Here is an 8,410-nt window from a genome sequence, read left to right as displayed (position 1 = left end):
ACATAAAATAGTACTTTGCCTTGTTCTTTAAGATTCTGTTGGGACATAAAGGAACCTCTTTGCACTTTGCCTTGTGTGTCAAGAGAGACAATTTTTTTTTCTGGACTTGATTTTCTCATATTTTAATATTAATGAGTAAGCTTATTAGTGTAGCAAATCCTCCTCCTGGGAAGAACTTCTAAAACGAAATTAAAGAACAAGTGCCGATTGATTTGCAAGATTTGTAAAAAGTTATTCATGTGGTTGTTTTTCAAAAAGGACAAAATATACGAACAGAATTATTCCAGAACTTTGAAAGGAACTATCTCTGTCAATGATGAACATTCTCAGATGAAAAGAAGCAGAAGCTGAGAGGGAGGATGGCACTACTGTTCTTATTTATCTTCAATTAGAGCAACAAGAAAGAGAAACCAAGGTCCATTGAGTAAAAAGGAAAGAAACCATGCTTTTGCACTGTGAAAACAAAATGCTAAAAAATTGAAAAGGTCCTTAATTTAAAATAATTTTAAACACTGAAAGGATGAGGAGCCTGCACACAGAACAAAAACAAGCAAACAAGCAAGCAAACAAACAAACAACAAAATGCCTATTTTCCAAAATAAGACTAATTTAAAAAAATGACTATGATTTGTTCCTTTAAAAAAAAAAAAAAAAAAAGAAGAAGAAAAAAAATTCTTCTACAAAAAAGAGTAAAATACTTAGAAAACATGAAGTGCAACACTTTGGGTTTTTTTGGCCTTAGAGGATGAAAGTCATAAGCCATGTTATAAAAAGATACCTACAGCAGAGAACAGTATTTTGTCAATAGGAAAAGGTAGTCCTTGGTAAAGTTACATGACTTCAGATACTCAGAGCTTTATTCCAAATCTTACTTGGAACTTCACTCATTATCAGGAAAAAGAGACAAACACACGTGCCTTATTGCTCCATATCAAAAACCTAGATATTACTTTTGTTTTCCCCTAAATTTCTTCATGGCGAAGTCTAGCATTTTTTAAACTGTAACTGTGATGCTTTGACACTATAAAGCCCTATTTTATATACAAGCTGCTGAAACATAAAGAAAATATAAACTGTTGTTGAACTAAGGAATCACCAAACCTATTTGTCACCTTTCCACTACTTTTTGAATAATAAAGCTCTATTTACTGTACTGGTTAACACAAATGACCAGCTGGAGGAACTGCAGGACAGTTCTGAGGAGGGAACGTATATTGAGTAGTGGTCAGTTCTCTCTTTGCCATCATTCCTTCCCTGAGTTTCAAAAGGTACAGGGTAGGTTTCTTCCAGGCTCTTCCCAAGGTGAAAAAGTAAGTGGTTTGAGGAAAGAGATAGAATCGTCAAGCAAGCTATAGAATTTTAAGGGGTTAATGAAAATTTCCCCTATATGTGTAGAAACAGCCAGTGAAAAAGAATGATGGATCATGGTTGCTCTACCAGTGTACACAACCATTACCTCTGAAATGGTGGAAACGAGACAGACTGGACAAATGAGATGCAAATTTTTTGCTGATTCTTGTCTTTCATGACTGATCCTGCTTTGTGCTCTTAGTTCTCAGCCACTGTCTGGAACATGACACCAGCATCGTTTGTTATTGGCTACATTGTAATCCTTTCCCCTGCTCTCTCTTCAGCTCCTAATCTTTCTTGCTAAACAGTTATCTTCAATATCATATGCATGCCAACAGCCTCTGAGTTTTGCACCAAATAATCTCACACTAATGAAAATGTATGTTTGTTTTCTGGGTCTGGTTGTAAGAAAACCCAGCAAAGTAAGCTTTGAGTTTGTATCTCAGAACATGGCTTTTGTCCAATAACATGTCAAGTTTTTCAAAATTCTCTCACTGAAGCCCTTTATTGTCACACACTGGTGAAATGGTTTGCCTGAAAGGGAAACAGAGCATAATAAATTAAATGAATTGCACATTGTTCGTGACAGATTGTGATGGTACAGTCTTCTGTGTGCTGTGCATTCCAAATACCACCCCAGGTCCAATCTGATCAATATTCATCTGTATAAAAGCAGAAGAATCAAGTTTGGATTGGTAGTACAAATCAGTCATTTCTAGGATGAGCCAGTGAAAGAATTTCCCAGGCTAAATCATATGTCACCTAGTCTTAAACCATGGCAATATATCATATTTACATTGTCAATGACTCATTAGCCTAATGACATGGCAAAACTGGCAATTCAGACTTTAAATATTTCTCTCATAATATCAAGATTAACGTCCACTTAGACATGTGAAGTAACCTAAACTTGTAATTTTCATTGCCCTAATTGCCATAATAAAGGATTGGAGGACATGGTTGTTGCCTTGTAAGTCCTATACAATTTTTTGACTCCTTGAGAAAACCCCAGTAAATTTATTTGTCTTCTAAAATAATTGTTGCATCTTTATGAAATAACAAGAGTTCAACAGTCTTGCTAGAATTTTGTTGATCCAATGACAATGGGAAGAGAAAAATAGCTCTATAATCCATTGTATTATGAACATACTGTATTATGGAAAAGAGAGTTATGAAACTCATAGAATCATAGAATGGTTAGAGTTGGAAGAGACCTTAAAGATCATCTAGTTCCAACTCCCCTGCATAGGCAGGGTCACCTCCCACTAGACCAGGCTGCTCAGAGCCCTATGCAACCAGCCCTTGACTGCTTCCAGGGATGGAGCTTTCACAACTTCTCTGGGCAGCCTGTTCAGTGACTCACTACCCTCACACTAAAGAATTTCCGTTCGATCTCTGAGCTAAATCTCTCTTCTTTCAATTTAAAACCATTAATTCAAAGATATACCAAATTATTTAAATTATATTTATTTAAAGGTACAGAAATATCAGCATTTTAACAGGAAGTCCAACTCAAATTGCAGTGTTACAGATCATCATTACTCAGTGAATGCCTTTTTGGCTCTCATAGATAAGCACTTGAAAATACATACAGAAAAAGGGAAAGTATTTGATTTCCTAAACCTTAGATTGGTAGGAATATGAGTTTTCCCTTACCATGCAGTAAGGAAAAAAAACCCAACAAAACAACAATAACCTAAGAACCAAAAAATCCAAAATTCCAAACTCCAAAGCTGACAGCCACAAAACCTTTACCCAGAAGAAGTCTCCACAAATACTGCATTAAATTCCCTGTCTCTTGTAAGGTTCACCTCTGGAAATCCATTCAGATTTTAATTGGTTTCCAGGTTTCCAGGTTTTCCATTTGTAGTACATACTTCACTAGGATCAGAGCTTACTCCATTTGCTCAAATTATTCTCTCCGTATTCACTGACTCCCTCATCTATGTAACCTAGTTCACCAAGAAACTATATACCCTGGAGAGTTTATATTCTCACTGAAAATTGGTGGTGTCTTTCTCTTTTGTGTATGCTTCTGCATAAAGAGTCATCAATAAATCACAGGTTTCCTGTTAGAGCCTGAAAGTAACCCTTCAGCTTTCCTCACTTGCTGAAGTGATTTAATCTACAGTATGACAAGTGGAATGATAAGACTGAAATCCCTAGGCTTATACTACTATTTAAAAAACAAAACAAAACACACACAAAAAAACAACCCCAAAAAACACAACAGCAACAAAATATCTGTCTAAAAGACTGTTCTCTACCTTTCTTTATGATGCTGTTCTGAAGAAGCAATCTGTCTTATGTGAAGTTTGAAACAAGTTTGTGGCTTACCGTACAGCACAATCACTCACTTTGGATATGTCTGCAGATATCAGCATGCTGAATACCATGAGAAAGAAATTAACCCAGCAATGACTTTGGGTAGCTTCATGGATTGAAGCAAATATTTACATTACTTCAGGCAATAAGGAGGTGGGGTGGTACAATGAAAATCATATTTGTCCTAAGGATTATGTCACTGTTCCAAACACAGCCTCTCTGTGCAAAAAGTGAGGAACAATTTAATTACCCTTCTCCTCCCCAAACATGAAAATATTTTTAGGATTATGTGACTGTTCAAACTCTGTGATAGCCAGTTGTGAGGAAACAAAGAGCACTGTATTCCTGAGGGAAAAAGATGGTCTTCTGAGCAATCAAAACCCTGAGAGAGGCACAAAAGTTGTTTAGGTTCTCCCTAATCCTATAATTTGTGATATCAACTGGGCAGTAATAACTTTGCCTAAAGAATTGATTGCAAAATATATAAACATTGGGACAGTCCTCTAATGTTCACAGAAAAAAGTACTTTTTAGAAAAAATGGTACCAACTTTAAGACATGGCTGTCAGAAAAAAAAATAGGATAAAAAAGATACAAAATACTCCAATTAAATAGTTTTTTTTTATATTAATGTACTACTTTAAGACAAATGTAGCACATTCTGTTCCAACATTTCAGCTGTCCCCTGGAAATCATTGTGTCTTACTAGTAGAACAAGCAGTCTAGGAAGACATACTACCACATGTTTGGCTCACAATTTTTTTTCTTCCTTGGTTTAACAAACACTTTTAGGTAGAGTTCAGAAAATGGTTTGAAATGAAAAATGTAGAAAAGACATTCAGATCTGGTTTCTATGGGTAAACCATTTCGAATGTCTCCTGCAAGCTTGGTCATAGGAACACCTCTGTCCTTAACATACTGTGGGTGGGTTTGTTTTTTGTTTGTTCTTGGGTTTGTTTTGTTTTGTTTTTCCTAAAAAGGCAGCACAATCACTTCATCACAAGTACTACTTTAAGCCATATTGCTTAATTTTAATTTGCCCGATAAGTCATATGATGTTATTTAGACACTCATCTGGTAAGATGATGGCAACATTTCCAACAGTAAAACTTGAACAAAGAAAGAATCAAGACATTTTCTACAAATACTCTCACATACAGCATTTGTTGTTTTCTTTCTATGGTGTTGGTTCTTGGAATTTGACTTTGAATGCAAATTTAAAAAAGAACCTGAGAGTCAAAAATAAGATTTGTATTTTTCTTTAAAATGAAATTAGTAGCAGTAGCCATATTGCCCAACAATAAATAACTTAGAATTAAACTTTCTAAAGCTTAAAATCAATTTTTAACTCAGTATTTTGAATATTATATTTTATTCCTTCTGAATAAGAAAACAGAGCTGTTTTCTTTTACAAGTAAGAACAGTTGTGAAAAAAAAAAATCATATAATGCCATTTGAAAGAAGTAACCTGCTTTTATTTTCAAGTGGTATACCAAACGTTGAAGAGAAACACTGTATTCAGCAACCCTGAAGAGAAACACAGTCTACTACAAGATAGACCTAACACAAAACGTTTTTCGTTTTATTCTGTACTTTGTCCTTGGAGTTTGTAATTCTTAGACCAAAACTACGTAAAACAAAACCAAACAACACTATTGGGAAATGCCAGTCCCGAAGACCAGGTACGTTTGCTGGAAGACCATGCTTTTAAAAAGACTTCATGAAGATTGTTTATGTTATTAGTGGCGTGCCATATCACAGAAAATTCTATGGGAGAAAAAGAAAAAAGAAATAGTTTTATTTTCACTCTAGATAAACTTACTATGGAAATGAAATTTCTCACCAATGGAAAGGTTAAGTGCAGGTGGTATTAAACTTTTTAAATTTATATAAGGGAAAAGCTTCCATTTGTTTCAGGGCAGGATATTCTTATGCTGTTTCTATAGTAAATTAAAAATAGTCAAGTTTCTGAGAAAGACAAACTTGCTGTAACAGAATATATTTAAAGTGAAACAAAGCCTCCTTTGCTCTAAAGTGATGGAAGTTTTCAACTGATCTCATGTTTATTGGGTATATGTTAATTCCTTATATCAAAGACACATCTTTTAGGCTTGGTTCAGAAGAAGTGTTGGCAACATTAAAAATACTAGCACAAGCTTTTTAGACAGCTTTGTAACTGCTTAAGATTACTAAACAAAACCCCCCCAGTTTCTCAGTGGATTGTATAGGTTATTGTATAGTGGATTATATGAGATGCAGCTACATGGTATCATCAGACATTATTTCATGCTTCATAGACCTTTACTAACCAGTTCTCTTCTTCAAAGGGAAATGCAGAGAATGACTTTTGAAACTTCAAACTTTAAAACATTTTGACAGTACTTCCAGCATTTTATCACTCCCTTCAAAAGTTAGGACACATTTACACAAGATACATGAAGATTATGGGCATTTTTACAATCCTGTTTCAATTTGCAGGATAATGGTACTGCACCTTCCAAAGGCAGAGATACAGTTCTGTCTTCAGTGTCCTAGTACATTTCTGGCCTACTGATGGATCCAAAAGCTCATCTTTGGTTCTTCATCCTCTGATAGTATTTGTGGAGACACAAACAGTCCTGCAGCCCCGAGATCAAGACTAGAGCCAGTAGCTGGCAAAGAGATTTAAAATAATTTTAATTGCTCTTTTGAAAGTGCAGTGAAACTTCATAGCTAGGCTGTCTTGGCAGAATCTTTAAAGCACCACGGATTGCAGATATGAAAGTCTGAGCCTTTTTTTTTTTTCCCCCTAATAGTTTGTGAACCAGAGCACATCCATTTACTAGCTGGTTCCTAACATTAGAAGGAAACAATTATTTTAAAACAGAAGAATACTGAATCTATCTTTTTTCACTGTCCCTTTTTGTCTCTGAATTACACAGCTTACATAGTGGAACATCATTCAATGAAAAACATTCAGCAGTATGGAAATAAGAATGGATGGGGTGGTGTTCATTGTCTGTGATTTCAATAATTGTCTTGAAATTGCTTGTAATGCCTGGAAGCAAGGTAAGTGGCAGAAGTACCACGATGATAGAAAATTACCAAGAATAAATTAGTTATATTAATTATTTTTTTATCTTTTTATTATTATTTTTAAATTCTGTTGCTTCTATGCATTTGAAACAGACATAGATTTGTAAAGTGCTGTCAGGTATACTGCTGAGATTCTGAAAGTATTTAAGTATCTATGCTATTGAACATTGTTTTTTTTAGTTCTGTATACCAGAAAAAAACAAACCCTACAAGGCAAGGGAAAAAAGAACCCAGTGCTGCAGAATGCCAGAAAAGCAAATCCAGATCCCTTTTTGCTGGACAAAAATTTTGCAAGACCAAAGTTGACTATGTCAACAGAAAGCTGGAACAAATACGTAAACTGTTTAAAAGCAAAATTAATTATGCAATGGAAATATTTTAAGGAGCATTGAACATTTTCTACTGTGTGAATAGTGAAGTTGTAATTAAACTGTAAGCTGTTATCATTTTAGGAGGTAACAAAATTTCATGCTTTGTCTTAAGCAGGAAGTTAGAGTAAGTTACCATCTTCTGGCTATGAAGTCCTATTAATGTAATTAGGGAATCTAAGTCAAACCTAAATATATATATATATAATTTTTTTTTTTTCTTATGCTTTAAAATAAATACAAAGGTGCTCACGCTCTTGGATATGAGAAACAAAACACCTCGTAATCCTCATTTTCTTCTAACCGTCTTCTGGCATTATTTTGTCATTTTTACTCTTTCTCCACTTCCAGCCAAGAGGCATAAAGGAATAAAAGCTTCTAATAACATACAGTTTTTATTTCACCACTTCTGGTAGGCTATTTATTTTTTTTTTCCTGCCAGTTTTGATTTCCATTTAAATAAACTTTTAATATTAATATGATAAACCTATCACTGATGTTATTACTCTTTATCCAGTATTACAGCTCTGAGTGGGTGGGTGACAGCTACAGCCGGTGTTTTCCTTGAAGTAATTTCCTCATAACTCTAGGGGATATTTGAGAAGGTATGTTAAGAATATTTTTTAATTTCTTTCACAGTAGAAAAATGTTATGTTCTTCTTGGCCTTCTACCCAATATTTCTGTTGGAGAAGAAAAGGCTGTATATATTGCACATTCATTAAATTCAGAGAAAGTATACCTCCTGAAATCTAACTTCCATATCAAGCAATAAAGGTAGAAAAACTTTCAAGAGTCACAGTTTTATACCAGGGAGTTTGTTCTGTTCCCTAGATTAAAATAATTTAAGGTACAGTAATAAGCCTATTTGGAATTCACAGTTGATACTCTATTTAAAGATACTCTTGAGAATTTTTTAATTTTTTTTTTTCCCCTCTTCTCCAAACTACATTCAGCAGTCATCAGCTGGGGCTGGACTTAAACAAATTAAAAATATAAAGTCAGCATGGCATTGTCATTTGAGGGTTTGCCCGTTTTCCTTCAAGCTGTCTGCAATACCCTGGTTGATTTCAGAAGCTGATGCCTCTTTCTTTGTAACCACACATTTCTTCACTCTTGTTCTATTTGAATAATTCATGACATTCGAAGCAAAATATACATACCTTGGTTTTTTAATTTTAAGGGACATCTACTACACTGAGAAGTAATGGAGCTTACCACAAAGCACAAATTGCCTGTTTTAATTTATGGAGTTTTTACCTTTTTCTCCACATTTGATGTTGATCAAGGCTGGA

Source organism: Apus apus, chromosome Z (assembly GCF_020740795.1).
Source record: "Apus apus isolate bApuApu2 chromosome Z, bApuApu2.pri.cur, whole genome shotgun sequence".
NCBI classification, from domain to species: Eukaryota; Metazoa; Chordata; class Aves; order Apodiformes; family Apodidae; genus Apus; species Apus apus.
Note: the sequence above shows the minus strand (reverse complement) of the source record.